Raw genomic sequence first — 24,196 nt, 5'->3', positions numbered from 1 at the left:
ACCAGTTTGCATTCCCACCAGCAACACAAAAGAGATCCTCTCTCTCCGCATCCTCGCCGACATCTGTTGTTTCCTGAGCAGTTAATGTTAGCCATTCTGAGGTGTCAGGTGGTATCTCACTGTGGTTTTGATTTGTATTTCCGTGATGATGAGTGATGTTGAGCATCTGTTCATGTGTCTGTTAGCCATCTGGATGTCTTCTTTGGAAAAGTCTACTCATGTCTTTTGCCCGTTTCTTCACTGGATTATTTGTTGTTTGGGTGTTGAGTTTGATAAGTTCTTTACAGATTTTGGATACTAACCCTTAATCTGATATGTCATTTGCACACATCTTCTCCCATTCCAACGGTTGCCTTTTAGTTTTGCTGATTGTTTCCTTCTCTGTGCAGAAGCTTTTTATCTTGATGAGGTCCCAATAGTTCATTTTTGCTTTTGTTTCCCTTGCCTGTGGAGACATGTTGAGTAAGAAGTTGCTGTGGGTGAGGTCCAAGAGGTTGTTGCCTGCTTTCTCCTCTAGGATTTTGATGGCTTCCTGTCTCACACTTAGGTCTTTCATCCATTTTGAGTTTATTTTTGTGTATGGTGTAAGAAAGTGGTCCAGGTTCATTCTTCTGCATGTCACTGTCCAGTTTTCCCAGCACCATTTGCTGAAGAGACTGTCTTTATTCCGTTGGATATTCTTTCCTGCTTTGTCAAAGATGAGCTGGCCCTATGTTTGTGGGACCAGTTCTGGGTTCTCTATTCTGTTTCATTGATCTAAGTGTGTGTTTTTTTTTTTTAATTTTTTTTTCAACGTTTTTTATTTATTTTTGGGACAGAGAGAGACAGAGCATGAACGGGGGAGGGGCAGAGAGAGAGGGAGACACAGAATCGGAAACAGGCTCCAGGCTCTGAGCCATCAGCCCAGAGCCCGACGCGGGGCTCGAACTCACGGACCGTGAGATCGTGACCTGGCCGAAGTCGGACGCTTAACCGACTGCGCCACCCAGGCGCCCCTAAGTGTGTGCTTTTGTACCAGTACCATACGGTCCTGATTACAGCTTTGTAATAGTCCAGGATTGTGATGCCTCCAGCTTTGGTTTTCTTTTTCAAGATTGCTTTGGCTATTTGGGGTCTTTTGTGGTTCCATACAAATTTTAGAATTGTTTGTTCTAGCTCTGTGAAGAATCTGGTGTTAATTTGATAGGGATTGCATTGACTATATAGACTGCTTTGGGTAGTATCAACATTTTAACAATGTTTGTTCTTCCAATCCATGAGCATGGAATATTTTTCCATTTTTTTTGCGTCTTCTTTAATTTCTTTCATAAGGTTTCCGTAGTTTTCAGTGTATAGGCTTTTCACCTCTTTTGGTTAGATTTATTCTTAGGTATTTTATAGTTTTTGGTGCAGCTGTAAATGGGATCAATTCCTTGATTTCACTTTCTGCTGCTTCATTATTGGTGTATAGAAATGCAACCAATTTCTGTGCACCGATTTTATATCCTGCAACTTTGCTGAATTCATGGATAAGTTCTAGCAGTTTTTTGGTGGAATCTTTTTGGTTTTCCATATAGAGTATCACGTCATCTGCAAAGAGTGAAAGTCTGGCTTCCTCCTGGCCGATTTGGATGCCATTTATTTCTTTGTGTTGTCTGCTTGCAGAGGCTAAGACTTCCAATACTAAGTTGAATAAGTGGCGAGAGTGGACATCCCTGTCGTGTTCCTGACCTGAGGGGGAAAGCTCTCAGTTTTTCCCCAGTGAGGATGGTATCAGTGGTGGGTCCTTTGTATATGACTTTATGATCTTGAGGTACGATCCTCTTTCCCTACTTCCTTGAGGGTTTTTATCAAGAAAGGATGCTGTATTTTGTTAAATGCTTTCTCTGCATATATTGAGAGGATCATGTGGTTCTTGTCCTTTCTTTAAGTAACGTGGTGTATCACATTGATTGATTTGCAGATACTGAAGCAGCCCTGCATCCCAGGTATAAATCCCACTTGGTCGTGGTGAATAATTCTTTTAATGTATTGTTGGATCCGGTTGGCTAGTATCTTGTTGAGAATTTTTGCATCCATGTTCATCAGGGAAACTGTCTACAGTTTTCCTTTTTAGTGGGGTCTTTGTCTGGTTTTGGAATCAAGGTAATGCTGGTCTCATAGAATGAGTTTGGAAGTTTTTCTTCCATTTTTATTTCTTGGAACAGCTTCAAAAGAATAGGTGTTAACTCTTCTTTAAATGTTTGGTAGAATTCCCTGGGAAGCCAACCAGTCCTGGACTCGTTTTTGGGGGGAGACTTTTTGTTACTAATTAATTCAATTTATTTACTGGTCATGGGTCTGCTCAAATTTTATTTACTTTTTCCTGTTTCAGTTTTGGTAGTTTATACTATCTTTGGAATTTCTATGTCTGTTTGGATTCCCCCTACCTACATCAAAATTAAATTTAATTTCTCCTGTCTATGTGATCCTTAGTCTGGCCAGAAGGACCCTGATGGGGACAGGACATTCTTGCTCCCTGACAAATCTGAGTAATGGGCACATAAAGATTCATTACATAATTATCTCTACTTGTGTGTATGTGTAGGTGTGTGTGTAACTACCCATCAGAAAACTCTGGCCTAGTAAGCCACATTCTAAAAGTCCTGGGGGCCTTTCACGGGAGATCACCAAATCTAAGAGAAGATAACTATTGCCCTTGCCACACAGACCAGTCTCTGCAAATGCCCAACGGTGGGACTTCCCCTGGATGTGGGAGGCCAGATTCCTCCAGTTTAAGATGGAGCACATCTAACCAGTCCCTGGAAAGAGGGATGTTTGAAGGCTTTCTGGGACAAGTCACCCAGACTGGATGGGGCCCCTTGGTGAATCAACCCTAGGAGTACTTTCAGCGACCATCCCCAAGACATAATCAGCCAGTGGAAGTGTCAGACAGCAGAGGAATGGGAGATGTTCTTTTACGACCACAGTGGTCAGGCTGTCTAACAGTAGAGGACTCAGCAATGTCTTGCACGGTCACCCAATGGGGTATCACAGCAGGTCCAAAGGTTAATGGAGCTGAGCTTCAGAGTCCGACCTTCTAAGAATGATATCCTCTTCTCCCTGAGGCAGGCAGAGGGCCATGGGCATCTATCCTCAATCACTTCCTGGGCCTGAAAAGTTTTCTAGAAGCTAAGACCCATGGTTATGGTCAGAAAGCAAAGTAGGGCAGGCACCTCCATTCTATAGTTTGGGGGCTCCAGCTACCCAGCAAGGAGCCTAACAATTAAAAGGATCTCTAAGCTGGGTCAAAACAGATGTTTTGTTTTTTAAAGATTTTTTTTTAAGGTTTCTTTTTTTTAATATTTATTTTGAGAGAGAGAGAAAGAGATACAGCATGAGCATGGGCAGAGCAGAGAGAGAGGGAGAGAGAGAATCCCAAGCAGGCTCTGCACTGTCAGCCCAGAGCCTGACACGGGGCTTGATCCCAGGAATCAAGTGAGATCATGACTTGAGCCAAAATCAAGAGTCAGATGCTCAACCGACTGAGCCATCCAGGAGTCCCTAAAGATTTTATTTTTTAAGTAATCTCTACACCCAACATGGGACTTGAACTTATAACCCCGATATCAAAACTAGCATGCTCCACAAACTGAGCCAGCCAGGTTTAATGGTTCTTATAACTCCTCAGGGTCATCTCTGCTCCTGCCAATTTGCCTTGATCCTCATGAGGGGCCAGGGTGGCTGAGCTCAGCACAGACTGGGAAGCTTAAACAACTAGAAATTTCCTTTCTCACAGTCCTGGAGGCTGGGAGTCCAAGATTTGGGCCAACGTGGCTCTGGCGCAAGTCCTTTCCTGGCTTGCAGACGGCTGCCTTGGTGTGTGCATGTGAAGAGAGAGGCCTCTCTCTTCCTCTACTTTTAAGGCCACTGAATTAGGATTCACCCATATGACCTCATTTAACCTTAGTTACATTTCTAAATTTTTTTTTACATTTATTTATTTTTGATAGAGACAGAGCACAAGTGGGGGAGGGGCAGAGAGAGAAGCAGACACAGAATCCGAAGCAGGCTCCAGACTCCGAGCTGTCAGCACAGAGCCCGACGCAGAGCTCTCACTCACAAACCGCGAGATCATGACCTGAGCCTAAGTCTGACGCTTAACCGACTGAGCCACCCAGGTGCCCCTACCCTGGTTACATTTCTAAAAGTCCTATTTCCAAATATGATCACATTGGGGGTTAGAGCATCAACATATGAATCTCGGGGACACACAAAACAGTTCATAGCACAGAACTCCCAAGAGGGTCTTCCTGTGACCATATCAAGAAACAAGTTGATGGGGCACCTGGGTGGCTCAGTTCGTTGGGCATCTAGCTCTTGATTTTGGCTCAGGTCATGATCTCATGGTCATGGGATCGAGCCCCACATCAGGCTCCACACTGGGCACGGACCTGCTTGGGATTCTCTCTCCCTCTCTCTCTGCCCGTCTCCTGCTCGTGCTTTCTCTCTCTCTCAAAATAAACAAGTATTTTTTTTTAAAAGAAGAAGGTGACAACGGCAAAAGGTGGAAGCAACCCAAATAACCACTGATGGACAAAGGGATAAACAAATTGTGGCCCATCTATATAATGGAGTATTATTCAGCCTTAATAAGGAACTTCTGGGGCGCCTGGGTGTATCAGTCAGTTGGGTATCCAACTCTTGATTTCAACTCAGGTCATGATCCCAAGACCCGTGTCAGGCTCTGTGCTGAGCGTGGAGCCTACTTAAGATTCTCTCTCTCTCCCTGTGCCTCTCTCCCCAACTCGTGCAGTCTCTCAAAAATAAAAATAAGATTCTCTCTCTCTTCCCCTGCCCCTCTCTCCCGCTCACATGTGCGCTCACTCGCTCTCTCTCTCTCTCAAAAATAAAAATAAAAAGGAAAGAACTCCTCACACCTGCTGCACCGCAGGTGAACCCTGAGGGCACTGTGTTCAGTGAAAGAAGCCATCATAGAAAGACAAATCCTGTGTGGTTTCACGTCTACAGGAGGTACCAGAATCTGGAGTGGTCAGATTCACAGAAGCAGAGAGTAGAGACGGTGGTGCTGGGGAAGGTGCTGGTGGGGGGGGTGAGCGTCTGATGGGGAGGGAGTTCCAGTTTGGGAAGATGGAGAAGTTCTGGAGATGGGTAGTGGGGTGGATGCACAACAACATGAATATACTTAGTACCCCTGAACTATGCACTTAAAAATTATTAAAATGGTAAGTTTTTTGTTACATATATTTTTACCAGAATTTAAAAATTAAAAGACAAAAAACAGAGGCCCTGGTCAAGTCGCCTCTGTGCCTCATTTTCCTCATCTACAAAAGGTGGGTAACAACACCTGCCTTGTACACTGCCAGTGAGAACTGGAAGAAATCAATGTAAAGATCTTAGGAAGGTGCCTGACACGTGAAAAGCCTTGATACATGCGAGCTGCTACTAGTTTTTACTATTATTAACTTATGGAAGTTAACTACCAGAATTAAACAGCTATTAAAAGTTCAAAAATAGTTGTTTCTTTGAAATAGAACTAGAAGATGGGAAGGCTCCATGTAAGAATAGATTTTTTTTTTAATTTTTTTTTCAACGTTTTTATTTATTTTTGGGACAGAGAGAGACAGAGCATGAACGGGGGAGGGGCAGAGAGAGAGGGAGACACAGAATCGGAAACAGGCTCCAGGCTCCGAGCCATCAGCCCAGAGCCTGACGCGGGGCTCGAACTCACGGACCGCGAGATCGTGACCTGGCTGAAGTCGGACGCTTAACCGACTGCGCCACCCAGGCGCCCCAAGAATAGATTTTTTTAATTAGAAGCCCCATATATTTGTTACTGTGTTAGCAATTAAACATCCACTTCTTTAAAAAGCTCTATTAGAGAATCAGACATACAAATATATAGAAATAAACTTGAAATTCTACAGGAAAACACTTTCTAGCAAAATAAATAAATGGGGAAACAACAGAGAAAAACTGGACCCCAAAACAAGTGCCAGTGGGAGGGCTGCAATCAAACTCCTTCCCCAGTCTCCAAGAGCAGGAGGGGTCAGCAGGCTGAGGAGGGAGCAGCTGCTGACAGCTGAGCCGGCTGCCTCTTCTGCATGCGGCTTCCCAGCTCCTAACTCTGGTAGGTGTCCCCAGAAAGAGGGGCCAAGAAAAAGGCGGAGAGTCTTCCTGGAGAATGAGTGCACGAGTGTTGTGGTCAGAAAACAGGAAAGCACAGCCTAGCTAACTCCAGGTGCCAGAAGGATGCAAAAGAATTTTTTAGAAAGGAAGCTAGCTCCACTAAGAAGCGAACAACCTAAACCCTACACTTCTGGAGCAAGAGCTGTCCTACAATGGCAATAGGAGAGCGCCCAGTCACCGAATTTCCAGTTCTTCGGCCGCATCCCAATGCAAGGCTACAACGCAAAAAAGGCCTGTAGAGCAGGAAGGTGTTAAGTGGAAGGAAGCAGCCAGACAGAGAAGACAGAGGAGGAGTGAAGCCTGCAGGAGAAGCACAGGGCCGTCCATGGGCAGGAGCAGGGAAGATCCATGGCAGCCGCCTACAGGCCTGCAGGGACACAGGGCACGAGGACACATCTGCCAGTTTCTACAAGAAAGGCCAGAAACCCAGATTTTCTTAAATCCCTCAACCTATTCAAATGTTAACTTATTTTTTTATATTAAATATAACTTATTGTCAATTTGGTTTCCATACAACACCCAGTGTTCATCCCAACAGTCGCCCTCCTCAACAACGAATTTTTTTTAAGTGTATGTATTTATTTATTTTTGAGAAAGACACAGCATGAGTGGGGGAGGGGGAGGGAGGGAGGGAGGGAGGGAGGGAGGGAGAGAGAGAGAGAGAGAGAATGCCAAGCAGGCTCCACATTGTCAGCACAGAGCCCGACATGGGGCTCAAACTTATGAGCTGAAACCAAGAGTCAGTCACTTAACTGACTGAGCCACTCAGGCGCCCCAACAACTAATTGCATTTTTTAACACTATGTGGGCCAACACTGTGAAGAATAAGTAAAAGTGCGTCTTCAGGCTGACAGTGTCTCTGCCAGAGAGCTAGCCTGCCTTCTTGCCCCTGCTGACCCCAGCCCAGGAGCTGTGAGGACGAGATGAGACCCACATGCAGAGGTAGCATCCACCCCACACCTGGCCTACGGGGAAAACCCAACAATTTGCCATCAGCCTGAGTGCCACCACCTCAACCACAGCCTGCCTAGGTGGCTGCACACTCCTGGGGCTCCAAGCTACCAAAAGCAGCATTTCTCCCCTTGGTGGTGGAGCCCAGCTGGTCTCCCACCAAAGTCTGATAAAGGTGATTGATACACAGCCCCACCAGACACCTTGAGCAAGAGCTCTGTCGGGCCTGAGAGGGCTCTCACCTTCTCCTGGTTTTCTCAAGAGCTTCCTCCTGGCTGTTGGGTGTGATGAAGAGAAGACTCAAAGTGAAAGCTGAAGACCTTCTGTCTGCACACTGCTAGTAATCATGGCCACTCTGCCTGGTTAAGGACAGAGCCAACTGGCACTGTTGGCACGCACTCTCCCCACGTATGCTAAGCACCTGGCCCCCATCCTCCCTCCTGGAGACAGACACAGAACCCAAGCAAAGAACCCACCAGCGCAGCAGACCTGACCATGGGAGGTGTTCTCTGGCATGAAGTCCAGCCTCCACCACTGACTAGTTCTGCAATCCTGGTCCAATGTGTATGTGATGCAAGTAAAAATGTGACTCACTGACAGAGAGATGTCATGACTGCTACCACCGGTCTAGGACAGAGAAGAGGAATCAACTGTAGATCTTCCTCAACCTACATGTTAACATACTGAATGCTGGATTCAAAGTGACAAACAGAATGGTGGTCTGGGTACAAGATGATTGTTGCCCTCGTGTTGATGGGCTGACCGGGAGCTGAGGCCGCTGCCCAGAAACACAGGAGGATCATACCACATACCGTTAGCCCAGGAAAAGATGTACATTCAAAATTCCAAGTACAGTTTCTATGGAATGCATACCATTTTCACACCATCATAAAGTTGAAAATATGTTAAGTTGAACCATTCTAGATCTGGGCTTGCCTGTACAGGGACCCAAAGACACACCACAGCAAGGCCCCAGTGTACATGTGCCCCACGCACTGCATGTGTTCTCAACACTGTGGTCCTGGGAGAACCAGCTCCAAGGGCAGGCAGGGCACATGCTGGGCCGAGACTCTTGGAAGGACAAGCAACTGGAGACATGTGGCTAAAAGGCATTGCCAAACAGGCAGAGAAAAAGCCCCAACAAGCACAGGGCAGAAGCCAGGGCAACGGACAAAGCTGAGTCCAAACAAGAGCACAAGAGAATTAACTCGAGGAACTCTGCAGGGTTCCACCTGCCACAAGAAAGGGAATCGACAAGAGCTGTTTCACGGACACTCCACTGTGTGCAAGCATTGCATGAGCCCAGTAGAACTCAGTGCAGCAGGGAGTTTACCACTAATCCCAGTTCACAGGTTAAAAAGCAGAGGTCTCGATAATTATAGGACTAGCCCAAGGCCACAGGTTAATAAACATCAATTCAAAACCTGAACCCAGATTGTCTCACAGCAAAGTCAAGTTCTCAGTCTCCACATGACACCAGATACTGGTCCAGTCAATAAAGAAAAAAAGGAGGTATCAAAGGAGATACAAAAAGAATTATCATGATGGAGGGAGATAACACGAAGGTACCAACCAGGACTGGCCTGGTCCAGGGAGGACTATGCGGCAGAGCCAAGAAAGGGTGAGAAAGAGGGTCTCGTAGGCTTGAGGGGAAATGAGGCCCTGAGGAGAGAAGAGCAAGTCTTAAAAATGACGCAATGGGCTTCTCTGTGGAGTGATAAACTGTTCTGGAATCAGTGGTGCTGGCTGCACTTGTGAATGTACTAAAAGCCCCTGACTTGCACACTTTAGAAGGGCAACTTTATGGCATATGACTTCCATCTCAGTGCTGTATGGGAGCAGTCGGTGGGCTCACAGATGGGCACATCCCTGAAGAGGAGCTCTGAAAAGTTTCTTTTTTTTTTTTTCAATATATGAAGTTTATTGTCAAATTGGTTTCCATACAACACCCAGTGCTCATCCCAAAAGATGCTCTCCTCAATACCCATCACCCACCCTCCCCTCCCTCCCACCCCCCAACTCTGAAAGGTTTCAATGCTGATAACAGCCCACAGAGAGGACACTGGGTGTCCTCTACTCAGCAACAAATGAAGAAAGGACACAAACACAGCCCCACCCCCAGAGGCCTGACCTCCAGTAAATCTTGAAGGACCCTGCCCAGAGAGCTTCCTACCTGCAAGCCCTGAGGACAGACTCACTGGTCCCCTGTGCCCTGGGGTGTCCTGGTGGACAGGGATAAAAATAACATCCTCCTAGGGTGGACGTGAGGACTCTCCAGGGCAAAGTTCACTGCAAGGAACCAGAGGCATCAAGAGTGCCTGCGTGTGTCAGCTACCATGGTGGTCACGCGTGGAAGACGTGACGTCTGCAGCCAGTGCGTCAAGGTGGCTACAAGCTCAGCTCCAGATGCGACTGCCTGGCCTGCATCAGCGCCTCCACATACTGACCTGAGTTACATTTCTTAAACTCTATGTCTCGGTCTCCCCAGCTATGAGATGGAGATGATGATGGTATTTACCTCAAAGGACAGTGTGAATATTAAGCAAGATAATCTGAATCAAGTGCTCAAAATACCTGGAAAACAGTAAGTGCCCAATAAACGTCATCAATTATCATTAGTCAGGGAGCAGGAAGTTGTTGGTCAGAGAGGGCTTCCGTGAGGAAACCTGGCCTGAGTTTCACTTGTTTTAAATTAACGACCACACATCTCAAGTGAACATTAAATACAGCCTAGCCTTCAAACCCTTAAGAAGCTAGCTTCCCTCTCTTGAGACAACTGTGACAAATATCAGATGGGTACAAATTCTATATAGCTCCTTGCATCAAGAAGTTAAGTCAAAAAATAAAATCATAAAATATAAAGTCTATCCACCCATCAGGTGACTCCTGGGACCTGCTGTAACCACCAAAAGGCAGCAGAGGACAGGTGCCATTTTGAGAACCAGCTGCCAGTCTTGCCCTCTTGGAGTCCTGTGACAATGTGGCCTCCTTGAGGCTGACAGAACCCTGGAGAGAGGCCTAAACATGCAGCTGAAGCCCCAATCATACAAGAAGCCAGGCAGACAACACAAGGAGCAGAGAGGAGCCATGCTGGCCACGCCTGGACCAGCCCAAACTGGGCTCAACCCACACTCATAACCAAAAACAAAGATTGCTATTTTAAGTCCCCAATCATTGTTGGGATGCTCTGTTACAAAGCAATAGATACTTTCTTTCAACTCTTTCTTCAACTCTCCAATACCCTTACCCCTTAATTCACAGAAAAAGCACAAGGCTTCAAGTGTGAACTCTCCCATCTTCCTTCCATCAAACCTACCAACCCTAATCACCACATCCACTGCATTCCCTCCTACTACAATGGAGAAATGGTCCTTGCTCCCACCAAGACCAGCCTCTCCACCTATGCTCTGGACCCCACCCTTCATGCCTTCCCAAGACTGCTCCTCTGGTATCTCCAGTCCCTCCTCCTTTGCTAGCACAGTCCCGTCAGTGTGCACACACTTACACATACACACACACACACACACACACACACACACACACCTCTGCCCCATAGACATTTCTTTTTTTTTAATTTTTTTTTAACGTTTATTTATTTTTGAGACAGAGAGAGACAGAGCATGAACAGGGGAGGGTCAGAGAGATGGAGACACAGAATCTGAAACAGGCTCCAGGCTCTGAGCTGTCAGCACAGAGCCCGACGCAGAGCTCGAAATCACGGACCGTTAGATCATGACCTGAGTCGAAGTCGGACGCTTAACTGACCAAGCCACCCAGGCGCCTCCCCATAGACATTTCTCCAATCCCCGTTGACGCGATGCTTCCTTAAAGAGCTGTCTGCACTTACTGTCCCTAATCCCTCTCCTCCCATCGAACCTCTCTCCCCAGCATGCCACCAGACCACTTTTGTCAAGGAAGCCAATGAAGGAAGCCAATGAATTCCCAGGACCACCTCTCAGTCCTTCCCTCACTCTACATCCCAAAGCTTATCACAGTGAAGTACCAGCCTCTCTTAGCTTCTGCAACACCACACTCTCCTGGTTCCGTCCAGCACCCACAGCTACTCCTGGTCAGCTTCCATATCCTGTGCTCACCTCCACAAGTGGACACACCCCCACGTTCCCCGTGGTCTCCCTTCTCTTCCTCTGTCAGGCATGTATAGCACAGGGTTTAAAAGTGCAGATCTGACAGTTCTGGTTCCAGCTTCTATCTGACTGATCTTCCTACTGATAATAATTATAAACTGCACAAAATATTTTAAAAAAACCGCTATCTGAAGGTGTTGGAGAACAACCAAAAACACAAAGAAACTGGAGGGAGCACAATCAGTATAAGGAGAACAAACTATGAGCTCTGCACTGAAATGTCTTGTGACCTGCGGGCACTGCCCAGCTCTCACTGAGCATGAGGCAACAGTGCTAGGTGACAGCAGTGCTAAGCATCTCACTACAGGAAGAAAAGAGGTCAGAGTTCAGGACTATCAAAATGGCTGAAACTGAAAGGAAAAACCCAAAAGAAGCAAAAATCTCACACATCTGCATTAAATTCCTCCCAAATCCTTGACTGACTCCTAAACTGCAGATGGCGGGATAAGACACCAATAAAGCAAGCGAAAAAAAAAAAAAAATCAAACTCCCAGAAACAGAGCAGAAAAGTGGCTGCCAGGAGCTGGGTACAGGGGACACAGGGAGAGGCTGGTCAAAGGGTCCACACACAGATGACTACGGTCTAAGGACGTCATGTAAGACACGGTGACTACAGCTGAGAACGCTGTAGAGAGCACAACTTAACTGAGGTTTTTTTGTTTTGTTTTGTTTCTTAAGTAGGCTTCATGCCCAGCACAGAGACCAATGCAGGGCCTGAACTCATGACCCTGAGATAAAGACTTGAGATCAAGAGTTGGATGCTTTACCAACCAAGCCACACAGACACCCCAACCTAAGTGTTCTCAAACACACACACACTAAGATAAATATGTGAGGTGACAGATGTAACAACTAACCAGATGGGGAGAGTCCTTTCATAATGCATACATACATCAAATCATCATAACCTACTTCAATAACTTACAACTTTGTCAATTATATCTCAATAAAGCTGAAAAACTAAAAAGAAAAACAAGCAGAAAGCAACTGTTGTGAGGACAAAGAACTAAGCAAAGACGCCAGCTGCTGTCCAGTCCTGGGAAGACAATTTAGAGTTTCAGTTCTGGCAAATTAGAAAGGTTTTCCATTAAAATCCTAGACAGGTCACACCTTAGAGGAGTAAAAACCATATTCCAGAACTAAAGGTCATGTCTTAAAACACAAGGCAAAACAAAACAGATCCACCCTACAGGCTACAAGCTTCTACAGGGTCAAGATGATCTCCCAGTAATTTAAGTCTGCCCTCACAAAACTCAAGATCCTTCATAGGATTAGAACCCCAAATAGAGTCTCTATAATGCACCGTGCATAATGTTCATTGTATGATAAAAAATTACTAGACATGCAAACCAGGAAAAGGTGACCCATGATGAAGAGAAAAAACAATCTATAGGACCCACAAAGATCATATGTTGGAAGTGGCAGATGAGAACTTCAAAACAGCAATTATAATATATTAAAACATTTGGGGAAATGGTCAGAAGGAATGAAAATATTCATTAGAGCTAATATTCATTAGCAAACGTGATGGAAAAACCAAAAGGAAATTCTGAACTGAAAAATACAGTATGTTAAATCAAAACATTACTGGATAGAATTAACACAATGATCACAAAACAGAAAACAGGGACTCTGAAGATAGATGAATAGAAAATATACATATATAAACAGAAAGAAAAGGAATATTACAAATACAAACATTCAAAACCTATGGGAAAATGTCAAACCATGTAAAATAAGTATCACTGGAGTCCCAAGAGGAGAAAAAATATGAAGCAGAAAAAATATTTAAGAAATATTTAAGAGTCAATGGCCAAAAATTTTCCAAAGTTGATTAAACACATCAACACAAAGATCCAACGAACTAAATAAATCCCAAAAAGGAAAAACACAAAAACACTATACCTAGAAAAATTATAGTCAAATTGAAAAAGAAAAACAATAAAAATCATTTAAAATAAGTAAATAAAATACCTTAAACACAGTAGGAAAAAAGATACCAGGTGAACAAGAACGATAGCTGACTTAGAAACAACAGATGCTAAAAGCACTTAAAAGTGCTAAAAGAAAAAAAGCTGTCAACCTAGAATTTTATATTCAACAAAAATGTCCTTCAAAACTAAAGGAAACGGGGCGCCTGGGTGGCGCAGTCGGTTAAGCGTCCGACTTCAGCCAGGTCACGATCTCGTGGTCCGTGAGTTCGAGCCCCGCGTCGGGCTCTGGGCTGATGGCTCAGAGCCTGGAGCCTGTTTCCGATTCTGTGTCTCCCTCTCTCTCTGCCCCTCCCCCGTTCATGCTCTGTCTCTCTCTGTCCCAAAAATAAAAATAAACGTTGAAAAAAAAAAATTTAAAAAAAAAAAAACTGAAGGAAAAAGACCTTCACATCTTCACTGTACAGAACACACTGATGGTCACCAGAGGGGAGGTGGGTGAAATAGGGAGGATGGGAATTAAACACGGAACGAGAATTAAAAAGTACACTTATCATGACAAAATAAAATAATAATAAAAAAAAGACCTTTTCAGACAACCAAAAACAGAGACTCTGTTCCCAGCATATCCACAATGTAAGCGATACTGAAGGAAGTGCTTCAGGCTGAAATAAAATGATCCCACATAGAAAACTGATCTGCAAAAAGGAAAGAACAACTTCCCAACTCATTCTAAGGTGCTAGTATTACCAAAACCAATGATATCATATAAAAAGAAAGTCATTCACAAATCTCTTATGAATATATATAAAGTCTTCAACAAAACACTAGCAAACCAAATCCATCCACCTATAAAAACCATTATAGGGGCACCTAGGTAGCTCAGTCATGGTTGAACATCCACCTCTAGATTTCAGCTCAGGTCGTGATCCTGGAGTCGTGGGATCAAGCCCAGCGTGAAGCTCCACACTGGTGGAGCCTGTTTGAGAGTCAGTCTCTCTCTCTCTCTCTCTCTCTCTCTGCCCCTGTCCCATGCTCAAGCTCTAAAATAAATTATAAAAAAAAAAAAAAAAAATTAAAGCATTATATACCACACCAAGCGGATTTAACCTAAGACTCCAAAGTTGCTTTAACATCTGAAAATTAATATAATACACCATATTGAGGGGCACCTGGGTGGCACAGGGTGGCTCAATCAGTTAAATATCCAACTTCAGCTCAGGTACAAGATCTAACCATTCATGAGCTTGAGCCCCCCACTGGGCTTGCTGCTATCAGCGCACAGTCCATTTCAGATCCTCTGTCTTTCTGTCTCTCTGCCCCTCCCCTGTGGGTGTGCATGCTCTCTTTCTCTCAAAAATAAACATTAAATAAAATAAAATAAAATAAAATAAAATAAAATAAATCTACAGATTCAATATAACCCTAACCAAACTTCTAGCAAAAATTTCTGTACATAGTGAAGAGGTTATTCTAAAACTGGCAAGACAATTTTGTAGAGGATTAAAGGTGGAGGACTTATACTACCTTTAAATTACAGTAATTAATACACTGTGGTATTGACATAAGATAGAAAAACAGACCAAGAGAATGTAACAAAACCCAGAAAGAAGCCTGCACACGCATGTTCAATTAATTTATGACAAAGGCTCTAAAAAATGATGCTAGAATGATTACATAACCCCATGAGGGAAGGGCAGGGAGGAAGTATACTGATTTCACCTGACATTAAAAACTAATGCAAGAGGCACCTGGGTGGCTCAGTCGGTTGAGCGTCCGACTTCAGCTCAGGTCATGATCTCATGGTTCATGAGTTCGAGCCCCACATCAGACTCTGTGCTGACAGCTCAGAGCCTGGAGCCTGTTTTGGATTCTGTCTCTCTCTCTCGCTCTCTCTCTGCCCCTCCCCAATCATGCTCTGTCTCTCTCTCTCTCTCTCTCAAAAATAAATAAACATTAAAAAAAAAAAAAAAAACTAATGCAAGAACTTAGCCTGGGTGGCTCAGTTAAGCGTCTGACTTCGGCTCAGGTCATGATCTTGCAGTTCACAAGTTCGAGCCCTGCATCAGGCTCTGTGCCTGACAGCTCAGAGCCTGGAGCCTGCTTCAGATTCCTTGTCTCCCTCTCTCTCTGCCCCTCCCCCTGCTCACGCGCGCTCTCTATCAAAAATTAAGTAAAAACATTTACAATTTTTTTAAAAATAAAAAACTAATGCAAGAAGGATTCAGAAAGGAAATCTGTATTTGCTTGGAGATGGAGGCAGGAAAGGGTGGGAGGGACGGTTCCCAAAATGAAATGAGGAAATCTGGGGGATGATAGACATTCACTACACTGTGGTGATAATTTCACAGGTATATACATGTCAAAACTTATCCAATTTTACACTTTAAACATGTGTGGTTTATTGTACATCAATTACATCTCCATAAAGCTGCTAAAAAGAAAAAGGTGAATCATAAACCAAAATACAAAAGCTACCACTATAAAACTTTCATAGGGGTGCCTGGCTGGTTCAGTCAGTGGAACGTGTGACTCGATCTTAGGGTTGTGAGTTCGAGCCCCACATTGGGTGTAGAGGTTACTTAAAAATAAAATCTTTAAGGTGACTCAATTAAGCGTCCAATTCTTGGTTTCAGCTCAAGTCATGATCTCGCAGTTTCATGGGTTCAAGCCCCACATCCAGCTCTGCACTGACAGCACAGAGCCTGCTTGGGATTCTCTGTCTCCCTCTCTCTCTGCCCCTCCTCCACTCGTCCTGTCTCTGTCTCTCTCAAAATAAATAAACTTAAAAGAAAATGTTTTTGGGGCGCCTGGGTGGCGCAGTCGGTTAAGCGTCCGACTTCAGCCAGGTCACGATCTCGCGGTCTGTGAGTTCGAGCCCCGCATCAGGCTCTGGGCTGATGGCTCAGAGCCTGGAGCCTGTTTCCGATTCTGTGTCTCCCTCTCTCTCTGCCCCTCCCTCGTTCATGCTCTGTCTCTCTCTGTCCCAAAAATAAATAAACGTTGAAAAAAAAAAAAAAAAAGAAAATGTTTTTAATAAAATAAATAAAATCTTTAAAAAAGAAAACTTTTACAAAAAAAAAAAGATAGTGTCTTCACAACACTGGTGCAGGCAAAATTTTGTAAGGACACATAATAAACATAAAAGAAAACTACCAACAGGGCACTTGGCTGTCTCAGTCGGAGGAACGTGCGACTCTTGAACTTAGGGTTGTGAATTGGAGCCCCACATTGGGTGTAGAAATTACTAAAATATGTATATATATATTGACAAAAATTTACTTCACCTAAATTAAAATTTTCTGTTCATCAAAAGACACCATTAAAAAAAATAGGCAAGGAGTGCCTGGCTGGCTCAGTCAGTAGAACATGCAACTCTTGATCTTGGAGGTCATTTTAACTCTTAAAATGAATTAAAAAAAAAAAAAATCCAATGAAGAATGGATTAAAAACCTGACACTTCACAAGAAAAATACTTAAGTAGCTAATTAGCATATAAAAAGTTGTTCACTGGGGCACCGGGGTAGGTCAGTCCTTTAAGCATCTGACTTGGACTCAGGTCATGATCTCTCGGCTCTCTCTTGTGAGTTCGAGCCCTTCAAACCCGTGTCAGGCTCTCTGCTGACAGCTCAGAGCCTGGAGCCTGCTTTGGATTCTGCTGTGTGTGTGTGTGTGTGTGTGTGTCTCTCACTCTCTCTCTGCCCCTCCCCCACTCGTGCTGTGTCAGTCTCAAAAAGAAAAAAAAAAGGTGTTCCCCAAAAAACCAAACCAAACCAAAGTTGTTCACCATCATTATTCATCAGAAAAATGCAAATTAGGGGTACCTGGGTGGCTCAGGCAGTTCAGAGGTTAAGCATCCAACTCTGGCTTAGGTCATGATCTAACAGTTGGGTTCAGTTTGTGAGGCTTGGTTTGTGAGTCTGAGTCCCGCATCGGGGCTCTGTGCAGACAGTTCAGAACCTGCTTGGGATATTCTCTCTCTCTCTCTCTCCCCCTCTCTCTCTCTCTGCCCTCCCCACTCACACTTTCTAAGTAAACTTTAAAAAAAAAAAACTTAAAAAAAAGAAAAATACAAATTAAAACCATAGTGAGATATCACTCACTACCAACTGAATAGCTAAAATTAAAAAGACTGACATACATACATACATACACACATAAAAGACTGACAACGCCAAGGGCTGGCATAGATGTAGAGAAACTAGAACTCTCATACGTTACTGTGGGAGTGGAAAATGGTATCAGTTTGAAAAATAGTTTGCAGTTTTTGAAAAAAGTTCAAAATGTATCTACACTATGACCCTCAGCAGTACCACTCCTAAATATTTACCCCAAAGGAATAATGTACGTCCACAGAAGACATGCATAAGAATCTTCAGTGACTTTAGTCATACTAGCCAAAAAGTAAAAACAACCCAGACACCCATCAACAGGAAAAAAAACGTAAATTATATTTTCATACAAATGAGTACTACTCAAATGAAAAGCACAAACTACAGATATAGGCATTAAAATCAATAAATCTCAAGGGGCACCCGACTGGCTCGGTCAGTAGAGCACGCGACTCTTGATCCCAGGGTCATGAGTTCAAGCTCCATGTTGGGCATGGAGATTACTTTTTTTCTTTTTTTAATGTTTGTTTATTTTTGAGAGAGAGAGACAAAGTATGAGCAGGGGAGGGGCAGAGAGAGCAGGAGACACAGAACTTGAAGCAGGCTCCAGGCTCTGAGCTGTCAGCACAGAGCCCCATGTGGGGCTCGAACCCACAAATGGTGAGATCATGATCAGAGCCAAAGCCGGACGCTTAACCCATTGAATCACCCAGGCACCCTGGAGATTACTTTTTAAATAAGTAAATAAGATCTAAAAACGTTACACTGAGCCAAAGAAGACATACACAAAAAAGCATATATTTTATGATTTCATTTACATGAAGTTTGAGGACCTGCAAAATTAATCTGTAATGACAGAAATCAGAACAATGGTTGCCTCAGGATTTGGGGGTTGGTTGTAGTAACTGAAAAGGGACACAAGGAAACTTTTAGGAGTGATAGAAATGTTCTATATCTTGACACGAGTGATGGACACACTTTTGTGTACACACTTGTGGTGTACACATTTGCTAAAATTCATCAAGCATATTTAAGATCTGTACATTTTACTGGGTATAAAATATTCTTCAATAATTTTTAGTGGTAGAATATTTTTAAACAAATAAAAAATCGTACATTCTGTGTTAAAAAGAAGAAAGCTGCTTGCTGTACATGGATGTGACATGTTTTCTAAGAAGTCAATGGCTGAGGAATGGGGTGAGAATGAGACTAACTTCACGATACCCATTTTGATAACTTCCGGAATTATACTCTGAGTTCAGACTACCCTATGTATGAACCACAGGAGGTGAGAATGAAAAACACAACCTCTAGAGTCTGACCACCGAGGCTGAGTTCTGGTTCTCACATTTATTTACTGTGACCTTGGGTACATTTCTTAATTTGTGCCTCAATGTTCTCACATAAATGGTAATAGGAATATTGAGAGTAACTATAGGAGCACCTGGGTGGCTCAGTTGGTTGAGTATCCGACTGGATTTCAGCTCAGGTCATGATCCCAAGGTCACAGGCTCGAGCCCCACATCGGGCTCCACACTGAGCGTGGAGCCTGCTTAGGTTTCTCTCACTTTCCCCCCCTGCCCACCTCTCTTGCACGCACATGAGCGCTCTCTCTCCAAAATAAAATTTAAAATGTTTAAAGAAAAAAAGATTAGCTATATCATTAAGTTGTTTTAAGAATTAAATGCTGGGGCACCTGGGTGGCTCAGTCAGTTAAACATCCAATTCTAGGTTTCAGCTCAAGTCATGATCTCATGGTGAGATCAAGGCCCGCATCAGACTCAGCACTGTCAGTGGTTAGGATTCAGCCTGCTTGGGATTCTCTCTCTCTGCCCCTCTCCCACTCCACTCATTCTCTCCCTCTCCCTCCCTCTCTCAAGATAAATAGACCAAAAAAACAAACAAAAAAAAAAGAATTAAGTGCTTACTGTGTTAGATGTCAAAATAGAAAACTTAGCACTGGCTTTCACTCTCTGGTTTATAATAAATTCTGTACAAGTCATGTACCTGCTTTCTGTCAAAATGTCTGTTAGATCTCACAAGGATACAAAGATAATAAAATGGTAAAGCACTTTGTTTAAAAAAACAAAAAAGAATTAAATAAGATGGTATAGGTAATGTACTTTAAAATGTGCCTGGGCTTGTTTTCCTAAATAAATAAGGCTTTATTGGAACACATGCATGTGTGCACACAAATATGCCTGGTACGTAATCAGCTACCATTATTTAAAAATTTAAAACAGTATTTTGAAAGTCAGCCTTTTCCTTAACCTAAAGAAAAAGTAGGGGGAGGGGCTTTAGTCAGTCTGTCTGGGGTATAAATCCTGAGTTAATCACCTACTTTGTTGTGTACCAGTTTTCTCATCTGTAAAATAGGAAATAATAGTTTCTATACCCTTGAATTCTTGTGAAGATTAAATAGTTCATTCATATAAAGCATTTTAAGCAGCAGCACACAATAAACGATCAGTACGTTCTGCTGTGCGTCTGTGTAAAAAAACTGCCATTACCAAGGTTTTCAACGTTACCCCTGTGCTGAGGTCCTATATGCCTGCAGCCTGACCTCTCCTCTGGGCTCCAGATTCTTCTGCAAGATACCTTCGTGCCAATGATCCTTGGGTAAGTCAGACATCGCCCACTACTTAAAGCCAAGAGAAAGCCTTACTTTCTACATCTAACCTACCATTAACGCCCTGCACCTGCCACCACCCCATCCTGCTTCCCCATCTCAGCTGACAATGCCACAGTCCCATCAAGAAGCCCAGACCTCACCTTGGGCCCTCTCCCCCACACCCTCTTCTCATCTATCAGGAAGTCCTAACAGCTCTGCCTCCCAAACATCTCCCTAAGTCGACCCCCAAGGTTTAAACTGCAACTACACCACTCCCACCACCTCATCTCGCCCCCTCTCCTGCACGTCCTGCCTCCGTGATGATGGCCCTTCCCAACTTAACGTCCATCCCGGTCCCCCTCACAACTCAGGCACACACCTGCCAAGAACAGATGATTGCAAGGCCCACGCTGTACCCTGTGCTCCTATCTCCCCCTTACCCCAGCCACACATTAATCTTATCTAGGTTCCTAGAGAAGATCCACTGCAAGGCCACTGCACGTGCTGTCCCCTCAACATGGAACGCTCTGTCCCCCCACTCTGCGGGGCTTGAACGCACAACCCTGAGATCGAGACGTGAGCTGAGATCCAGAATCTCGCACTAAACCAACTGAGCACCCAGGCGCCTGTCCCCCACTCTGCTCATAGCTGGCTGCTTCTCACCTTCCAGAGCTTAACTGACATGACTTAGAGTGGCCAAAATGGAAGAGAAACCAGAAAGGAAGGAACATGGAGAAGTAAACAGCTGAGAGTGTCAGTGATGGCCCCAGCACTGAAAGGCCAAAGGCATGGCAGGGAGTGGCAACAGGGGCAGGTGACAGGCGGGGCTGGAGAAGGCCACAGGGACAAGACAGGTGGGTACAGTGACGAAATGGGGGAGAGGTGAAGTGAGAGGCAGGGACTGAACAGAAATGACAGAGTGGGTGAGCTGGGGGTGACAGGGCACTGTTTCAGTGGTGAACTGAGAGCAGTGACTAGTGGGTGGACAAGGTAAACAGGTGTCAAGGCCACGAAGTGGCAGGTGGAGGTGTGGAGGAGACACCACAGCAAGGTCAGGAAGCCACTGAAGAGGGCCAATAAGGTGCACGGTGAAGGCAGAGATGATGGAGATGGAGGAAGAAAGGAGGCAGTGAACGGTAAGGAGACAGGCCAGGGAAGGTGACAGGTTCATGGAGCGCTGAAGCTACAACAGTGATAGAAAAAGGGGATGCTGACAGGAAGAGTGAGGGAACAGGGGACTGATTACAGTGGGCACTGGGGAGGGGAGTCCCAAAGCAATAGGCAGAGACGGGGACAGGCAGAGAGGGGGGACAGGTGGGAGGGACAGGCGGGGTGGGGGGGCAGGCTGGGGGGAAGCAGGCAGGTGGGGAGCAGGCAGAGAGGGGGACAGGCAGAGGGGGGGACAGGCAGAGGGGGGACAGGCAGAGAAAGGATAGGCAGAGGGGGAGCAGGCAGGGGAGCATAGGCAGAGGAGAGATAGGCAGAGGGGGAGCAGGTGGGGGGAAGCAGGCGGTGGGGGGGGGAGAGCAAGCAGAGGGTGGGAGTAGGAGGTGGGGAGACAGGCAGAGGAGGGATAGGCAGAGGAGGGACAAGGCAGAGAGGGAGCCAGTGGGGGGGGGCAGAGGAGGGAGCAGGCAGAGGGAGGGAGGGGGGAACAGGTGGGGGGAGCAGGTGGGGAGGAGGGAGTGGGCAGAGGGAGGGAGGGGGGAGCAAATGGGGGAAGCAGGTGAGGGGGAAGCAGGCGGGGTGGGGGCAGGCAGGGGGGGGAGAGCAGGCAGAGGGGGGAGCAGGCAGAGAGAGGGAGGGGGGAGCAAGCAGGGAGGAGCAGGCCAGGGGGTGGGGGAGAGCAGGCAAAGGTGGGGAGCAGGCAGAGGAGGGGGAAGCAGGAGGGGGGAAGCAGGAGGGGGGAAGCAGGAGGGGGAAGCAGGTGGGGGCAGGCAGGGGGGGAGAGCAGGCAGAGGGGGGAGCAGGCAGAGGGGGGAGCAGGCAGAGAGAGGGAGGGGGAGCAAATGGGGGGGAAAGCAGGTGGAGGAAGCAGGTGGGGAGGAGGGAGCAGGCAGAGGGAGGGAGGGGGGAGCAAATGGGGGAGCAGGTGAGGGGGAAGCAGGTAGGGGGAGCAGGTGGGGAGGAGGGAGCAGGCAGAGAGGGGGGGGAGCAAGCAGGGAGGAGCAGGCCAGGGGGTGGGGGAGAGCAGGCAGAGGGGGGAGCAGGCAAAGGTGGGGAGCAGGCAGAGGAGGGGGAAGCAGGAGGGGGGAAGCAGGAGGGGGGAAGCAGGTGGGGGCAGGCAGGGGGGGGAGAGCAGGCAGAGGGGGGAGCAGGCAGAGGTGGGGAGCAGGCAGAGGGAGGGGGGAGCAAACGGGGGGGGGGAGCAGGTAGGGGAAGCAGGTGGGGAGGAGGGAGCAGGCAGAGGGAGGGAGGGGGGAGCAAATGGGGGGGAGAGCAGGTGGGGGAAGCAGGTGGGGAGGAGGGAGCAGGCAGAGGGAGGGAAGGGGGAGCAAATGGGGGGGGGAGAGCAGGTGGGGGAAGCAGGTGGGGAGGAGGGAGCAGGCAGAGGGAGGGAAGGGGGAGCAAGCAGGGGGGAGCAGGCAGGGGGGTGGGGGGAGCAGGCAGAGGGAGGGGGGAAGCAGGAGGGGGAGGGGGATGCAGGCGGGGTGGGGGCAGGTGGGGGGGAGAGCAGGCAGAGGGGGGAGCAGGCAGAGGGGTGGAAGCAGGTGGGGAGGGGGAGCAGGCAGAGGGAGGGGGAGCAAACGGGGGGGGGGGGAGCAGGTGGGGAGGAGGGAGCAGAGGGAGGGAGGGGGAGCAAGCAGGGGGGGAGCAGGTGGGGGAAGCAGGTGGGGAGGGGGGAGCAGGCAGAGGGAGGGAGGGGGAGCAAGCAGGGGGGGAGCAGGTGGGGGCTGGGGGGGAGCAGGCAGAGGGGGGAGCCGGCAGAGGGAGGGGGGAAGCAGGAGGGGGAAGGGGAAGCAGGTGGGGGGGAGCAGGCAGGGGGGGGGAGCAGGCAGGGGGGTGGAAGCAGGTGGGGAGGGGGCACTAAGAAACAGGTCAGGGCACTGATGGTAAGGGTCCCTACTGAAGGGAAGAGAGGAGGAGCAGGGAGGAGGTGGGTGGGACTCTGACAGGACTGACTGACGGGAGACCTTGACAGGCAGGCACGGGGTGGACACTGATGGGGGGGATGCTTCCTCGGGGGGCACTGACATGGGGGACACTGGCAGCACAGGGGAGGGCACTTATGGAGGGGACTAGGGACAGGAAGGAGGAACTGACAGACGAGGAGCGCGCTTGGGGGGGGGGCACTGATACAGGGGTCACTGACTGGGAGGGCACCAAGAATGGGGGTGGAGGTGGACACCGCCTGGGGGGGGAAAATGAGGGGAGGGAAGAAAAGAGGTGGGGGGGAGTGACAGGGAGTGACCACTGATGGAGGGACACTGTTGTGGGGAACACTGACGAGGGAGGACACTGACAGGGGAACACTGACGGGGGGCGGGGGACACTGTTGAAGTGGACGCTGATGGGGGGACACTGACGGAGGACACTGACAGGGAGACAGTATCGGGGGAGGGACACTGACGGGGACACTGTCGTGGGGGACAGTGTCGGGAGGGACACCTGACAGGGGGACACTGTCGTGGGGGTCACTGACGGGGGGGGAACACTGACGGGGGGACACTGTCGTGGGGGCACTGACGGGGGGGGGAGACACTGACAGGGTGCGCACGGCCGTGAGTGGACACTGACGGAGGCGAACACTGACGGGGTGGACAGACGCGGGTGCACTAACAGAGGGGTGGCCACTGGCGGGTGAGCACTCGGGGTGGACACCTCAGGGGCACCGGCAGGCGCGGGCACGGCGGGGTCGGCGGGCGGCCGCACTCACCTGCCCCGCGGGCCGGGCGTCGCGGCGGCTCCTCGGAGGCCCGGGTGGAGGCCAGGGCGCTGGCGGAGGCGAAGCCCGGGCGACCTGGGGCTAGCCGCACACACATGGGCCCGGCCGGGCGCGGCGCCCACGGACACGGCGCCCACGGACACGGCGCGGGCCGGCCGGCGGCTCGGGACCGGCTCGGGCCGCGGGCGGCGCTCGGGTCGCTCCAAAATGGCGGCAGCGGCGGGAGCGCGCGCGCACGCCGGGGGCGGTGCCTGGCGCGGAGGGGTGCGCGTGCGCGCCGGGGCGGGGCGGCGGGCGGAGCCGCGCTCGTGGGCGGGGCTGTGTTGTGGGAGGAGGCGGGGCCGCGCGCTCGCCACGGAGCGCCGGCTAGCTCGAGTGCGGGGGTTGGACCG

The 24,196-nt window shown here is 47.7% G+C and overlaps 1 protein-coding gene across 5 annotated transcripts in view; it reads right to left on the bottom strand.

Annotated features, from left to right (window-relative positions):
* The window catches only part of PPP6R2 (protein phosphatase 6 regulatory subunit 2), an 84,502-nt gene extending 60,557 nt beyond the window's left edge, over positions 1-23,945 (bottom strand). For all 5 annotated transcript variants that reach the window (XM_047066645.1, XM_047066647.1, XM_047066646.1 and 2 more), the window contains exon 1: positions 23,796-23,945. The gene's annotated coding sequence lies outside the window, so the exon portion shown is untranslated. The remainder of the gene's footprint in view (positions 1-23,795) is intronic.
* Between the last annotated feature and the right edge of the window lie 251 nt (positions 23,946-24,196).

Source organism: Lynx rufus, unplaced genomic scaffold (genome assembly GCF_022079265.1).
Source record: "Lynx rufus isolate CCGP_SWC_20201006 ecotype Redwood Valley unplaced genomic scaffold, mLynRuf1.p SCAF_7, whole genome shotgun sequence".
In the NCBI taxonomy this organism is placed as follows: Eukaryota; Metazoa; Chordata; class Mammalia; order Carnivora; family Felidae; genus Lynx; species Lynx rufus.
This window is presented reverse-complemented; position numbering and strand designations above follow the sequence as displayed.